This window comes from Mirounga leonina, unplaced genomic scaffold (genome assembly GCF_011800145.1).
Source record: "Mirounga leonina isolate KUSES-001 unplaced genomic scaffold, KU_Mleo_1.0 Mir_104, whole genome shotgun sequence".
Lineage (NCBI taxonomy): Eukaryota > Metazoa > Chordata > Mammalia > Carnivora > Phocidae > Mirounga > Mirounga leonina.
In genome coordinates, this window is record NW_023270231.1 from 13079925 (window position 1) to 13097450 (window position 17526).

The 17526-nt window shown below is 41.6% G+C and overlaps 1 long non-coding RNA gene across 1 annotated transcript; it reads left to right on the forward strand.

Moving 5' to 3' along the window:
• The first annotated feature begins 4309 nt into the window (after positions 1–4309).
• LOC118016522 lies at positions 4310–9826 on the forward strand. Its single transcript, XR_004680849.1, has 3 exons — positions 4310–6747; positions 7575–8366; positions 9762–9826. It is a non-coding gene; the product is annotated as an uncharacterized LOC118016522 (long non-coding RNA).
• Positions 9827–17526: the final 7700 nt, after the last annotated feature.

Here is a 17526-nt window from a genome sequence, read left to right on the forward strand (position 1 = left end):
TTTGCCAGCACAATGATTAGGTTAGGATTCATGTAAAGAACATAATACTTGGGGAAACAAGTGCTTAATGAACATGAACTGTGTTCTACCATGCTGTTTCCAAGGCTCTCCAAGCCCAAAAGAACTTAAGAGATGATCTTAATGAATTATAACAATAGCTACAATTTACAAACAAATGGGTATGTAAAAGGTTGAAGTGTTCATCACACTAGATCATTACTCTCTAGCGAACATAGAATCTGAACAATTTACTTTTGCCTGGTAACTGCAAAGAGAGTACTATTGAGTCCATTGGTCAGAAGATCCAGGAGTTTTATGGGTAAAAAACAGGATTCAGTGAGGTATAGGAGGAACTATTGAAGGACTGGGGTGTGTATGTTAACCAAATGTCATGATTAGTTCATATACTGACAAGTCAGTCTTCTGCTTCCTGAGAAAGTAACTTTGTGGTTATTTCATCTTTAAAACATTGTCTTATCAGAAATTATAAATATCATTAGGTAGTAGATAATAGGGCTCTGATTAGCCTCTTTTTTAAGATTTTATTTATTCATGAGAGAGAGGCAGAGGGAGAAGCAGGCTCCCCAAGGAGCAGGGAGCCCGACACAGGACTCGATCCCAGGACCCCGGGATCATGACCTGAGCCGAAGGCAGACACTCAACCATCTGAGCCACCCAGGCGCCCTGATTAGCCTATTTTTAAGGTGCTACTCTTTGGGAGAAAATGGGAAAACTGTCAGGAAACAAAGCTAGAATTCCCAGTGGGGGTACGAGATTGTGGAGGGAGAAAGTGAATACTGGCAGCCCAGACTTCTGGATGAAGGAAGGTTTGAGGCAGCCCTGTATCAGAGCATTGGGTTGAGAGTCCTGGGATATAGAACTATTTCAGCCAACAGTTTTGTGTGACCTTTTTTTGGTCTTCTGTCTCCTATAAATAAGTGAAGGGGAAGGGTGGGGTCAAACCAGAACCTTTCTAATGTTCCTGCATTTCAACCCTGACATCTGATGATCTGACATGCATGTGACCAGAGCCCCAGAAAACCTTATGTTGTCATGTTCTCTATAACCATCTTTAGTAACTGGCTGGCTGCTAGATTCTAATTGTCTTTTTGTCATTGAGTTCTATTTTAATTCCATTATTGTTGGAAAACACATTTCTTTCCTAAAATGCATTGTTTCAATTCTTTGAAATTTGTTGAGACCTGTTTATAACCCAGGGGTTGTTCAGTTCTTACAAATGCTCCACATATACTTGAATATGATGTCTTCGGTTTATTGGATACACTATCCTATATAGTTCTTTAAATCTTTTATATCCAGACTTCTGCAAAATGGATTAAGGAACTTCAGAAGTCTGCATTCCATAAAAGGAATGAAAAGCTGGCAAAAATGGTCACAGTCAACTTTTTCAGAACTGGAAACTAACTAAAAGCTTACAGACCAGGGCAACATAATCAAGAAGAAACAGCTGACTCTTGGTAAGAACAGACAACTTTGTGGCATTTTAACTTAACCCTGGTCTCATCCCCCTCCCCCTAGCTTAGCAGTGGCCTTGAAGATAACAGCCACATTCCCTGTGAGTATACCAGTACCACAGTGAGTATAATGGAACTAATTTGCAAAAAAATTGTGCTTGTTTCTTTTGAACTTTCTGGTGGCTTCTTCGAGTACAATCTCAAAGGGTTTGCCTTTGTCTTACCTAACTCAGAACTCTCTGGTACTGAGATAGTTACCTAGAGGGCATTTGTCAGAAACACAGGCAAATGTATTAGTTGCTGCTGACTGGGGGAATGGATCACAGTTGGGGGGAAAAAAAACAGAATAACCAAAGATCGCTGGGAAATGCGATGCTTTGGTGAATAAGGACTTAGAAAAGCTCTGACATATTACTGGGTATCTAGAAAGCCATGCTTATATCCAGGGCTGTGCACCTACTCAGCAAAAACTTCAAAAGGTTCACATCCAGCTGATTTAAGACTCTGCAAGCAAGAAGTAAATACTAAGGCAGAGATGTGAAATTCCTGGTTGAGGATTGAAGGTTGTACCAGCATGCACAGAGCAATTGAGTTAACAATGACAACAAACTGGGGCACCTGGGTGGCTCAGTTGGTTGAGCGACTGCCTTCGGCTCAGGTCATGATCCTGGAGTCCCAGGATCGAGTCCCGCATTGGGCTCCCTGCTCGGCGAGGAGCCTGCTTCTCCCTCTGACCCTCCTCCCTCTCATGCTCTCTGTCTCTCATTCTCTCTCTCGCAAAAAACAAACAAACAAACAAACAAACAAACAAAAACAATGACAACAAACATCACTAACAAACCCTGGGGTGGGGAGGATAGTACCTGATTTATAAAGTTGCCACATTAAAATATTCAAAATGTCCAGTATTCAACAACAAAAGTATTACAGGGGCATGTAGAGAAACAAAATATGGCCCATACCTAAGGAAATAATAGAAATTGTCCCCCAGGAAACCCTGACATTGGACATGCAGGACAATGACTTAATCAGCTATTTGAAAAATATTTGAGGAGCTAAAGGAAACCATAAGAAATCTTACCAAATAGAGAATAGGAATGAAGAGATAGAAATAAAAAGTCAAGTCAAATAGAATTGAGCTGAAAAGCGTAACTGGAATGAAAGATTCACTAGAGGGGTCCAACAGCAGAGTTGAACAGATAGAAGAAAGAATCAGTGAACTTGACGATAAACCAACTGAAATTATCCAGTCTAAGTAACAAAAAAATTTTTTAAAGAATGAACAGAACCTAAGAGATGTGTAGGACACCATCAAAAAGACCAGCATGTGTATAATGGGAGTCCCAGATGAGAGAAAGGCAGAAAGTATTTGAGGAAATAATAGCTAAAAACTTACTAAAAATTTTTTTTAAGATTTTATTTGTGAGAGAGCACACAAGCAGGGGGAGCAGCGGGCAGAGGGAGAAGCAGGCTCCCCACCGAGCAGAGAGCGCAACGTGGGACTTGATCCCAGGACCCCAGGATCACGACCCGAGCCAAAGGCAGATGCTTAACCAAATGAGCCACCTAGGCATCCCTAAAAACTTCCTAAATTTGATGAAAACACAAATCTACACATACAAGAAGCTCAATGAACTCTAAGTAGGATAAACTCAGATCCAATCTTAGACACATGATCAAACTTTGAAAGACAAAGAGAATCTTGAAAGCTACTACTCATGTGCAAGTGATTCTCAGGATAACAGCTAATTTCTCCTCAGACACCATGGGGACCAGAAGACAATGGAATGATATATTCAAAGAGGTGAAAGAAAAAACCTGTTAACTATGACTTCAATGTCTGGAAAAACTACTTGAAAAATGAAGATATACAGTGGAATATTATTTAGCCATTAAAAGTGAAATCTTGCCATTTGCAACAACATGGAACTAGAGAGTATAATGTTAAGCAAAATAAGTCTGAGAAAGACAAATACCATATGATTTCACTCAATGGGAATTTAAGAAACAAAACATACAAACATACACACGAGAAGGGAAAAAAGACAAACCAAGAAAGAGACTCTTAACTATAGAGAACAAACTGATGGTTACCAGAGGGGAGGTAGGTGGGGGGATGGGTGAAATAAGTGATAGGGTTAAGGAGTTCACTTGTCCTGATGAGCACTGGGTGGTGTATGGAATTGTTGAATCACTATATTGTACACCTGAAACTAATACAATACTATGTTAACTATACTGGAATTAAAAATTTCTACAAATAAATAGCGCCCCCCCCCGAAGACAAAACACATTCTCAATGAGCAGAAATTGAGTTTGTCACAAGTAGACCTTCCCTACAAGAAATGCTAAACACTAAAATGTAAGGACACTAGATAGTATGGCAAATCCACACAAAGAAATAATGCCAGTAAAAGTAACTATAATAGATAGGGGTAAAAGGCAGTATTAATGTATTTTTTTGCCTGTAACTTTTTTCCTTATTTAAGACAGCTGCCTAAAACAGTAACTGTAAATCTGTGTTTATGGGCACACAATATATAAAGATGTAATTTATGACTAAAGCAACAAAGTGAGGAGCAGACATAGCAAAGGTTTTGTACACTATTGATATTAAAATTGTTACATTAATTCAATCATAAAGAATGAAATCTTGCCATTTGCAACAACCAGGATGTACCACAGGGGCATTATGCTAAGTGAAATAAGTCAGAGAAAGACAAATACCATATGATCTTCCTTACATGTGGTATAAAAAAAAATAAAACGAAAAAACTCTCATACAGAGAACAGATTAGTGATTGCCAGACAGGGTGAAGGGTGGGAGAAATGGGTCAAGGGAGTCAAAAGTTAAATAGAAAACAAATATGGTGCATTACTTAACAACACCAGCAAATAGCTTACTATTATCTAGTAATTTGTGACCAAAACCAAACCAAACTCAAGAAAAACAAACTCAAATTAGATGTAAACTGTATACACACTGAAACCTAACAGTAGCAACAAAGCCATACTTCAAACGCTGAAGGTTATATACAATTTATACCTAGATGAAGTACTCCATAATTCAGCAAGTATTACCTATAACCCTAAATATGACAGTTTAGAAGGTGGGAGAAAAACCTATTCCCATTAAAAATATTTTTAATCTTTTAATGGCAGATTCACAAATACGAATCCATGAATAAGGAGGACTGTATCTTTCTGGTGACGTGGTTTTCTGTCATTTTGTTATGTCCCTCTGGACTATATTACCTTCAGTGAACCTGTGCAGCCCTAAAATTCCTAAACACACACACACATTCCCTTATAAAAAGGGAATTGGGAATGCTGCTGGGTCACCAGCTCATAGTTTCTGCCCTATGGAGCAAACATTCCTTTTATGGTGGTTAGGCCCCCTTATCCTAATGTGTTATTTTCCAATCACTGTTGTAATAAATTACCACTAACTGGGTGGCTTGAAATCATAGAAATTTATTCTTTCATAATTATGGAGAACAGAAGTCCAAAATCAGTATTACTGGGACAAAAATCAAGGTATTATCAGGGCCACACTTCCTCCAGAAGCTCTGGGGGCGGGGGGGAATTCATTCTTTGCCTCTTCCAGCTTCAGGTGGCTTCCAGCTTTTCTTGACTTGTGGCCATGTCATTCCAGTCTCTGCCTCTGTCACATCACCTTTCCTTCTGTTAGTGAAAGCTCCCATTGCCTTTCTCTTATGAAGTAACGTGACTGCCTTTAGAGCCTACCCAGATAATTCAGGGCAATCTCCCCATCTCAAGATCCTTAATTATATGTGTAGAGACCCTTTGTCCATACATGGTAACATTTACAGGTTCCAGGAATTAGGACTTGATATGTTTTAGGGACATTTTTCAGCCTACCACACCTAATTTTGTCTATCTGTGGGCTCTGTGGGCAAGAAGCCTTTACTCAGAGTCCCACCAAACTTCCAAGCTTGCTCCCTGACAGTTCACAATCCAGCTGAGCCTGGGAAGGATGCGTCCATTTCTGAGGCAGGGTAATACACTTTAGAGGCCAGAGCAGGGACCAGGAGCCAAGAAACTGGTCTATTTTCAGCTCTACTGTGTACATTGGACAAACGGCCCAAGCTCACAAAGCCTTGGTTTCCTTATTTCTGAAAGGGGTGCAGAGGTATCTGCTCTTCTTCACCAGATCCCAGAGCTCCTGCAGATGGACTTGTTAATTGCAATCCCCTCCTTAGTGAAAGGCAGTCTAAGGGAAGTGATTTTGCTCACTTAACTGCTTTGAATGATTCTACTCAGGCATGGCAAACAAACATCAACAGGGCACATACCCCACCCATACCAGGTTCCCTGCTGGGCCCCAGGAAAACACTGTCTCATACATTAAGGAGCTCCCAGCTGAAATGGGGGCAGCGTGCCATGAGTAAAGGGTACCAGAAAGCCCCAGAGTGGGAAACCTCAGTTGTATCTCAAATATTCACATCTGCTTGTTACCTTTATAAGGAATGTTTTCAAACTTCTCTAAATGCTTTCAAGAACCAGATTAGATATGAATAAATAGATTAAAATAGTGAATTGAATTATTTGAAAAGGTCTGAGTCTACCATCATGAAGTCTAGGGTGTGGCTGAAGGACTTCCTCCCAATCCACTTTCTTCAAAATGGATCAGAACAAGAATTCTTCACTTTAGAAAGGAGTAAAAAGCCTCCAGCATGGTGGTATGAGGCAGGACAGAGCAGAAGCGGGTTGCAGGAGGGGGTCGCATCTTTGGAGACTAGAGGCTTGAAGGGAGATATATAGGACAACGTCTATACAGTTAACCGGGTAGGGAGCAAACAGTAACCAGAGACAAACATTTCCATAATTTTCAGAAAATTTGAGTTATGTCTACTTTGGCAAGGAGAGGAGGTTTGGGACATAACGAAGGCCATCCAGGATTGTTCCCTGTATTCTGTAAGGGAAGGGGAAGGACAGGCCCCATCCTCAGGTAATTCTTAACTGAACATAGAGTTTAGATGCACGGTGGGGACCTCAGAGGACTGAGAGGCTACTATGCCACAAAGGATGCCAGGCTGGGCCTCCTGTGTTGGTGGGTGACGCAAGAGGAGTCCAGAAATCCCATGTAAGTATATTTTGCAGACTGGTGCGGAGGGAGTAGAGCTGGACCACCCTCTGGAAGACCCCTGCTGTGTTAGGACCACCTTCCTTAGGTAAGAAGGAACAGTGACAACGATGCCGTCTTCCTTCAATCCCAGTTGGCTCTTTCAACACTGTTTCACCCTTCCCAGTAAGCACTAGATGTAATTATGAAACTGATTTTAATAAAATTAATTCTTTAAGGAAAATCAATTGTGTCTGACAAAACCCATAGAATGTATAACACCAGGAGTAAGCCCCAATATAAACTACGGACTTTGGTTGATAATGATGTATCAGTGTAGGTTCACTGATGGGAACAATGTACCACTCTGCCACACGATGCTGATAGTGGGGGAGCCGGTGCGTGTGTAGGGTTAGAATTATATGGGAACTCTGTATTTTGTACTCAAATTTGCTGTGAACCTAAAACTGCTCTAAAAAACAGTCTATTTAAATAAAAGGGTGGGAGGTCTATGTGAGGGCTCTCTGCTAACTTTGAACTTCTTGAGCTTCTAGACCAACATACTTCCCTTGCTTTGTTTTATATAAAGAATTTGCCAAATATCAAGGGTAAATTCAGTAGAAAGTTTGAGTCAACTATTCAAGAAACTCCTAATTTTAAAAAGTGGTTTTTTTTTTTCCAAAATAAATATTGGCTTATGGTTAGAAAAGCAGGGTCTGCACATTGTATGATGAAAAGAAAAGAAGAACATAAGTTACCAATAATCCTATTACATTTATAAACACTGGCTTTGTTATGTGCAAACATAAGCATGTGTTTACATTTATAATGGAAAAGAGTCATATTTTAACCAGTCTTTTTTTAGTTAATATGTCATCGACATTGTTCCATGGCTTTGCATATTCTTCCAAAACATCAATATTAGGTGAATTTTATTCCATTTTATGGATATACTACAATTTATGTTATTTATTGTTGAGCACAGAGCTTATTTCTTAACTTACGTTTTTCAGGTAATACTGCAGTGAAGATTCCTGAACCTAAATTTTTGCACATATCCATGACCATCTTCTAATAAATAGCAAAGAAGTGGAATTGTTGAGTCAAAAGGTACACTCATATTACAGGATTCAGCACACATTACCAAATGACTCCCAGAGAGAGGGTACCCTACCATGTCACAATGCATGAGAACTCTATGTCCTTGTACCCTCATCAATACTGGACATTGAATTCAACAGGTTTGGTAAGGCAAGGTTAGTACTGGAAAAATTAATCAGCCTAAAATTGTACCCTAACTCTGTGTAAAATACAAGAGAAGTACATGTCCTTGCTCTGAAGAAATTCACAGAATACGGGCTGGATTTTTACACAGCTCAAACACTTATTTCCCTGTTGTTTGGATCTGGAAGAGTTACTTAATCTCTCTTCACCTTAACCTTGCCTACTAACTCTGAGGATGGTGAGTTTATGGACTGAATTGTGTTCCCTCCTCCCCCCCCACCCATTCATATGTTGAAGCCTAACCCTCAAAGTGATTGTACTTGGAGATGGGGCCTTTAAGGAGGTAATTAAGGTTAAATGAGGTCATAAGAATGGGGCCCTACTTTCACAGGACTGGTGTCCTTATAAGAAGAGGAAGAGACACCAGAGATATCTCTCCTTCTCCTCCCTTACACATGCACAGAAGAAAGGCCTTATGAAGACACAGTAAGAAGGCAGCCACCTATAAGCCAAGGATAGAGTTCTCACCAGAAACCTACTCTTCTGGCATCTCGATCTCAGACTTTTCAGTCTGTAGAATGGTGAGAGAAGAAATTTCTATTTTTTAAGCCACACAGTCTGTGGTATTTTGTTATGGCAGTTCAAGTACACTGATACAGCAGGGATGTGGCCGGGTAGCATTGCAGTTAAGGGTGGACTGTATAAGGTTGGATATGGTTTTAAACCCTGGTTCTACCAGTTAGTAGCTGTCTGACTCTGGACATGTTAAATAATTCCTTTGAGTGTCTAGTTGAAAAAGATAAATGAGTATGTGTGTGTGTGTACGTGTGTGTATTCTTATTTACTCTTTCCAACCAGACAGAATTACAGAATTATATATCATCTATATAATAGCTAACATATATATATAGTTAATATATGCACAGTGTTCAAAAATGATAATCACTGCCATGCTGCTACTATTACCAGTAATAATAATTGAGATAGCTCGGGCAGATACTCATCAAATGTTAGTTACCACTTATAAGTTATATACCTTGGCTGTTCAATGGAAGTAATAATACCTTCTCCCCAAGGTTCCTGTGAGGATTATAGGAGATGAAACAGCTCAGTACCAGGAACACAGATGGAACTTTTCTTCCCTTAGGAATGTTTTAGAAATTGATGTCAGAATTTCTGACATCACGTGTCAGACTTAATTTGACCACGTGTGTGGCTGGCTCAGGCAGAAGAGTGTGTGACTCTCGATCTCAGGGTCATGGGTTCGAGCCCCATGTTGGGTGTAGAGATTACTTAAAAATAAGTAAATAAACATTAAAAAACAAAAAGCATTTAGAGAAGTAATGTATAATGCCTGACAAATTAGCAAGCCAAAGAGTTTCTTCTCTGAGGAACTCTAAGATAAGGGTTGAATCAGTGAGACTTGGTCAAATCAAGTCTTTATCCTTGTCAAGAGTCTTTCCCCTTTCTCTTGGAAAAATGATCCTTTCAATTCCTTTAGGCTGATATTCAGCTGCCTGTCACTGGGTTTCCCTGACTGAATGCAAAAATCCTAAGAAGCCTGAGGCACCAATTGAGGAGACTGAAATAAGAGTAGGGATTGGATAGAAAAGGAAGAAATTCTTTCTTCTTATGATTTTGCTTAGTCAATACCTATTTGCTTAAGAGATTTCAAGCATAGTTAAACAAAGATGTGTCAATATCTAGCAGCAAAGGAACTCTGCCAACATCATAAGCCCCTCTGTACCTGCTCTGGCTTAATAGCTTTGGTAAGAACTACTCATTTGAGCACTTATTGTAAGACTCTACAATCCTTATAACAACCTGATTATTCCATTGAAGACACAGCTAACAATTCAATGAGCCAGGACTGGGACCCATGTCCGTTTGCCTTGAAGTGTATGTTTTTCTTTCTCCACTTTCTCTTTCTCTCTTTTTCCTCTTCTACTTTTCAGGGTCCTTTCTTTTCCTTTTAGTCTATCCAGATTTCAGGCCTACCTTTGCCCCTGTACCAGGGGTATGACCTATCCCTGTGGCTTCCAGATCATCTGTTCCCAGGACCTCGCATCTGCTGAACTAAGAGAGACTTTACTGGGCACAGAGCCCTCAGTGGCATACCAAGATGCACAGGGGCCTGGGAGCTGAGGACCCCCAGAGGAATCGGAGTCTCAGAGTCACTGAAGACAATGCAGGTATTTCAGTGAAAATGTCTCAGTCTTTCCAGGATAAAGAAAGAATACATTGAAGGTGCTGGTTTTAAAAATAGCATGTTTGGGGTGCCTGGGTGGCTCAGATGGTTAAGCGTCTGCCTTCGGCTCAGGTCATGATCTCAGGGTCCTGGGATCGAGTCCCACATCAGGCTTCCTGCTCCTTGGGAGCCTGCTTCTCCCTCTGCCTCTCTCTGTCTCTGTCTCTCATGAATAAATAAATAAAATCTTTAAAAAAAAAAAATAGCATGTTTGGAGAACTTGAATATTTTTGGCCAAAACAATTTCATGTTGTGACCAAGGGAAATGAATAAAAGAATTCAGTTACAGTACTATGTGGAGGCAGAATCATTGCATCGCAACAGACTTGTGTTTTCTGGGGGTTTTTTGTTTGTTTTTAAAGATTTTATTCATTTATATGAGAGAGAGAGAGAGAAAGAGGGAGAGGAGCACAGAGGGAGAGTGAGAGGGAGAAGCAGACTCACCGCCCCCCCCACCCCCGAGCAGAGAGCCCAATGTGGGGCTGGATCCCAGAATCCCGAGATCATGACCTGAACCGAAGGCAGATGCTTAAATGACTAAGCCACCCAGGCACCCCTCAACAGACTTATGTTTTAACCATTAAAATTTTTATATTTTTTTAAAGATTTTATTTATTCATTTGTCAGAGAGAGAGAGAGAGCACAAGCAGGGACAGCGTCAGGCAGAGGGAGAAGCAGGCTCCCCGCTGAGCAAGGACCCCCCCCCCCCACCGCGGGACTGGATCCCAGGACCCTGGGATCATGACCTGAGCCAAAGGCAGACACTTAACCAACTGAGCCACCCAGGTGCCCCTAAATGTGTTGTTTTAATTTTTATGGCTGTATTTGTGGTTTCCCTACTGGCTATCAACTTCTTAGAAAGCAGAACAAACTAATGGTACAAATGGGGTCATAGAGAAATTATTCTTACTATATTGGGGTAAATGATGAGTCATCTGGCAGCCTTGATTTTTTTCTCCAAGAACAATGAATTCTTACAGAGAATTTAAACTAAGGCATGATGTAATTTTATGTAATTTTTTGTTATTTTTTCCTGTCAGTTTTTGCCTTTCCTTGTTAGCCAGTATCATCTCAAGTGGCCAGTTGGGTTATAGAAGTTTTATTGAAGTTAGAGAAAGTACATGGGGTCGGTTGAGGTAAAATTTTTTTGATTTTTTTTGTTGTTGTTTGGTGTTTTGCATTTCCAATTGGCCAACGGTTTCATGACGTAAGTATAAACAATGCTTGTAAAAGGTAAAATGTAATGAACTGATGAAAGCCCAGTTAGACCCACTGTATTTTTTTTTAAAGATTTTATTTATTTATTTGAGAGAGAGAAAGCACATGAGAGGGGGGAGGGTCAGAGGGAGAAGCAGACTCCCCGCCGAGCAGGGAGTCCGATGCGGGACTCGATCCCGGGACTCCAGGATCATGACCTGAGCCGAAGGCAGTGGCTTAACCAACTGAGCCACCCAGGCGCCCCCCACTGTATTTTTTTTTAATATTTTTATTTATTTATTTGACAGAGAGAGACACAGTGAGAGAGGGAACACAAGCAGGGGGAGTGGGAGAGGGAGAAGCAGGCTCCCCGCTGAGCAAGGAGCCCGATGCAGGACTGGATCCCAGGACCCTGGATCATGACCTGAGCTGAAGGCAGACGCTTAACGACTGAGCCACCCAGGAGCCCCTAGACGCACTGTATTTTTGTGGGGATTTTAGGTAATTTGTTTGTAGGGATTTGTAGATTATAGGATTTGTAGTATGGATAAGCCAGCCACCTTCTGAATCTCAATTACCTAGTCTGTAAAAAAAAAGGAATTACTGATGATTTCTAAGGTTTCTTCTAGAAAGAAGATCTTTGGAAAAGTAGCTTGTTATTTATAGACTGAATTGTGTCTCCCCAAAATTCATATGTTGAAGCCCTCAATGTCTGTATTTGGAATAAAAAGTAAATTAGGTCAATTGAGGTCAATTGAAGAAGAGACACCAGAGAGTTCACTCTCTCTCCCCCTATCAGGTGAGGGCACAGTAAGAAGGCAACCTTCTACAGGCCAGAAAGAGAGAGCTTTCACCAGAAACAACCATGCTGGCATTCTAAGCTTGGACTTCCGGCTTCCAGAGCTGTGAGAAAATAAATTTTTGTTTCTCTGGAGAACCCTGACTAATACACCCTTCAGAGCTTTCTAAACATAAAGTGCCACACCCAGCAAGGGAATAGCCAAATATTAATGGAATCCCAACTAAGGAACTTGAGCTATTCTCTAAGGCACAGAGACTAGGAAAGGAGAGACATTTTCTCTTTTTTCTACTTTATTTAACAAGCTCTATTAGATATGTGGTTGGGATTTGATTATGACTCTGGGTTTTAGTCATGTGTTAGTAAAAATGTATTATATTTTGCCTTGATTAGTAAATTTAAATACATGCACATTGAACAGTAAATTTCATTTGTGATGTTTGTCTTGGGTACACTGATCAAGGTGTGCCATCCTGACATTATGAAATAAATACTTACAGAAAAAACATTTACTGTTCACTGATTATCTCACTCATGTTTCCCAGCTGCCTTCCGGTTAGACAGGGCATAAAACTAGTTCCAGCCAATGGGTTGTGAGTAGAAATGACTACGTCAAACCCTAGGCCAAACCCATAGGAAAGGGAATGTGAGTTCTCCCTGCACTCTTTTCCCCAGTGGTGACAATGTAAGCCCTCTTGTTTCTCATGTTATAGCCATAAGACATTGTTACCTGAGCCCTTCAGTGACTATGTGGAGCAAACCTCCAATGGATCTTCAGTGGACATGAAAAGTAAGCAAGAGGGCACCTGGGTGGCTCAGTCAGTTAAGTGTCTGCCTTAGGCTCAGGTCATAATCCTAGGGTCCTGAGATCGAATCCCATGTCAGGCTTCCTGCTCAGCAGGAGACTGCTTCTCCCTCTCCTCCCCACTAATGCTCTCTCTCTCTCTTTTGCTTATCTCTGTTGCTATCTCTGTCTGTCTGTCTCTCTCTCTCAAATAAATAAAATCCTTTTTAAAAAGTAAGCAAGAAATAAACATAGTTACATTAATCCATTGAGATTTGGGGGTCACATTGCTGCATAATAGCCCAGCCCATCTTGATCAAATACAGCTATGGCTGTCCCTGGGGACGGAGATGCAAATCTCTGGAGTCACCTTTGGAAGTGGACCATGGTTTTTAGAAAACAGGTTGGGGAAGCCATTCATGCATGACTGTTTAAATACTAATGAGACTGGGAATGAGGTTACACAGCCTTCCAGCTTGTTTTACCTTAATCATGGCTAGTCATTTGTTAGGCAATTTTCTGGAATGGTGCATGAGAGAAATAGAGCAAAATTGCTCATATATCTTTTTAAGTCTTTAAGTAGGGCTGGTGTACTCCATGTTAACTATTAAGGCCCCGTCACAGATGTAATTATGAACGTGACTATAAGAAGTATCTTATGGAATAATAAGTCAACTGTAAACACAAGTTTAAAGTGGCTGTAGTTGTTCTTATTGGCTGTCAGAGAGAAATGTCTGGATCATAATGACAAATTACCTGGAGCTCCTGGGTGGCTCAGTAGGTTAAGCGTCTGCCTTTGGCTCAGCTCATGATCCTGGGGTCCTGGGATTGAGCCTCGCATCAGGCTCCCTGCTCAGCGGGGAGCCTGCTTCTCCCTCCCACTCCCCCTGCTTCTCCCTCTCTCTCTTTCTCTCTCTGTCAAATAAATAAATAAATAATCTTTAAAAATATAATGACAAATTATCACTTTAGGAAGCATTTTGAGTAGGTAGAACCCACTGCTCATGAAACTTTGGGAATGAGACAGATTTCAATGTTATCAGTGGCTCCAGATGAAAATTTTAGTGGAAGAGTTTTTTGACACCTTAAGATGCCAATACTTGGCATGAGTCCTTGCCTCGGTAGCATTCTAGGGTCATGCACAGGTGGAACATGTTCAACTGGACTGGAAGTCTTGCTGGTTGATGGGTGCTCCCAGGCCATAGTATCTCAACAGACAGGCTATAAAAAAATGGCTTTGCCAGGTAGGAATCAAAGCCAGGAGACAGAAAAGTTCTCTGGGAGTCATCAAACCCTATTCTGGGTAAGGATGCCTCTGGTGAAAAGCAAAATTTGAAAACTAAGTTTTTAGCAGCCCTAAGGCTGTCACCAGCAGTGGGACAGAGACCTAAGAAAGCTGCCAAGGTTTGCATACATAAGGGAGGGTGGCTCTGGAACCCTTAGCAGATTGTTGAAAATGACAGCAGTAATGTAATGAAACTGATGGGGGATGGGGGAGGGGGAGAAGATATCTGGAGAAATTGTCTGCTAGAGTGTAGTAGAGGCTGCCTCAAGCCCTGGTATGAAATCTAGTGAGAAGAGTGGGCCACCAAAACCTCACCACCAGTGAGGTAGCCCACTGCTATTGCCAGTTGACAGAAATTACTCCCAAAGAACGACTCTAAATTCATGAAGATGTGGCTCATTAGATTTAGAGTTTGAAATCACTAACCACCCCTCCCAGCAGATTCCATGAAATAAATCACATGGAAATGCATGACATTCTTGAATATGTCAGTTCTGAAATGAACTGCAAGTGCACTGGGAAAGCCACCTCAGTCCATTTAAAACAGGCTAGGAACAGGGGCCTGACAGATACTTACTTGTGGTGAAGGAATGTTAATAATAGCATAACAGAAAGCGATAAGACAAAGGTTGGAAAGTGTCAGTAGCTGTGCCCTCAGAGGCTTATACCTGCAATGTTGTACAGAATTATCTAAACTAACTTAGGTAAAAGTTGGATCTCTTGGTGTTGGATATGGATCCTCTTCAGTGGTCTAGAGGCATAATGGAGAGGATTCGTTGTGGAAGATTGTGCTTTAATACCCTGAATAAAAACAACGAAGGAATAAACTATTCAAATACAACTGCAGACTTCCATGATACTGTCTACTAGAGTGAAAAATACTGAGGAGAGGGTTCCTGGGTGGCTCAGTCGGTTAAGCATCTGTCTTCAGCTCAGGTCAGGATCTCAGGGTCCTGGGATCGAGCCCTGTATCGGGCTCCCTGCTCAGCGGGAAGCCTGCTTCTCCCTCTTCCTCTGCCCCTCTCCCAACTCATGCGCGCCTGCTCTCTCTCTCTCTCTCACAAATAAATAAATAAATAAATCTTAAAGAAAAAAAAAAGAATAAGGAGAGTTTTGTATTGCTAGGTTGAATACCCGTATTACAGGTATTATTAGTGTATTTATGGTATGACTTTCTTTCCCGATATAATACGCTATTTTCCCCCCCCGATGTATTAAGCTTTATGAGCTCATGCACATTTTCTAAGTTACAAAGTTCTGGTTGTACATGGGATGGAGTAGCCAAGTGAAGCATGCACTGTTGGTGCCTTATCCAATATCCCTTGGGCCCAGCTCTGAGTTCATCTGCAGCTGTGATAAACAGATTCTACCATGAGAGCATCTCCCTCCCCCAAGTGCCTGCCTCTCTGCCTTATGGCTTTCTGCAGCATCAGAGGAGTTTCCTGAGCCACACACAGGAGTAACTCAAAGGGCAAGAGAGTTAATGCCCCCAAAACAACTCCCAACAATAGAGAAAGGGAGAATGGTGAATTAATGCCCTAGTCTCCCAGCCTGTGGTAGAACAATTCTGAGATGCCCTCCACACAGTTTCATAGAGGGTGCTCAGAACATTTGAGCCCTCATCTCCCACTGTGGTAATCTTCTAATTAATGTACCCTATCTTAGCCTTTCTATCTTCCTGTCTCATTTCCCCATCCCCTATGTGTGCTTCCTGGGATCACCTCTCAAAAAAACCACCTGGACCCATGTTCTTCTCTGAGGGTCTGTCCTCTAGATAAATAGAAACAACAGGATAAATAGATTGATCTGTATCTGTACCTAGATCTATATCCACATCTACATCTATATATAGAGAGAGAGAGATTACAAGGAAATCGTTCATACAATAATAGAGACTGGTGAGTTCAAAATCTGTAGAGCCAGTGTTGCAGTTTAAGTCTGTAGCCAGGGAGCTGCTATAGAACCAGGAAGTCAATGTGCCAGTTCAAAGGCTGTCAGGCAGGAGAATGCTCTCTTACTCTTAGAAAGGTCAGCCCTTTGTTCTATTTAGGCCTCCAACGGATTGAATAAGGCCCACCCACATTATCGGGGGCAGACTGTTTTATGTAGTTTACTTGGTAAAATGTTAATTTCATCCCAAAACACGCTCACAGACACACCAGGATAAGTTTGGCCAAACAACCAGGCACTCCATGGTCCAGTCAAGTTGATCCATAAAATTAACCATTACAGGGTCTGATCTGGGGGAAATCCAAACCAAGGCACCAAGGGTAGTTCATCATTTTGGACAACACTCCTCAATTTGTAATGAGAGCAGAAATTTTTTTTTAAAGATTTTATTTATTTATTTGACAGAGAGAGACAGCGCGAGAGAGGAAACACAAGCAGGGGGAGTGGGAGAGGGAGAAGCAGGCTTCCCGCTGAGCAGGGAGCCCGATGTGGGGCTTGATCCCAGGACCCTGAGATCATGACCTGAGCCGAAGGTAGATGCTTAACGACTGAGCCACCCAGGTGCCCGGAGAGCAGAAATTTCTAAGGAGAATGTTTTATAACAATCATCCACCTCAGGAACTGTACATTGCACTCTTTAACTGCTTGTCCACATTCCAACACATAAGCTTATGGCCCCTATTAAGGAGGCATTTCGGCCCTCTGAGAAAACCACACCTGGTGTTGCTGTCTGTGAATTTGAAACAGGAAGAGTTCTGGTCCAGGATGAAATAAAAGCTTTGGTGGGTGCACATTCAGTACACCCCGCCTGACATTTGCCCTGCTCTTCAGGTACGTTTTGTCTTTCTCTGGAGCAGGCACTTTGTTCCACTAATAAGGAGGTCCACAGGTTGCTTATATCACTTACATACACCACCTTCCCCCGCTCATGGGCGGGTCCCAAGCCACAGTAGCTAAAATGTCCCATTTGGTGTCGCTGTCCAAGGTTCTGATTGAATGCTCAAGCCTCCACATTATATCCGTTTTTCTGCCATTTGTGCTGTCCAGTGTTTTTTTTTAAATGCTCAAAAGATGCTGCAGACTGAAAGAGCAGGGTTTTTGAAACATAGACTAGAATTCAGGAATAAACATGAGATTTTGGCTCCTGCTGAGGTGTGCTACAGGATTTAGGGCTCGAGCCCATGTGTCCCCATTTACACTGAAGAATCAACAATTTCTTGCTGTTACATATTCCCAGAACAAATTCTGGGATTTAGCACAGTTGATGGAAGAAAGCAGAGCTAAGTAGAGAACAACCAGGGCTGCACCTTGTAGAGTATTAACCAAAAAGGGGAGGCACGGGGGTGCCTGGGTGGCTCAGTCAGTTAAGCATCTACCTTTGGCTCAGGTCATGATCCCGGGGTCCTGGAATCGAACCCTGTGTCAGGATCCCTGCTCATCAGGGAGTCTGCTTCTCCCTCTTCCTCTGCCCCCTCCCC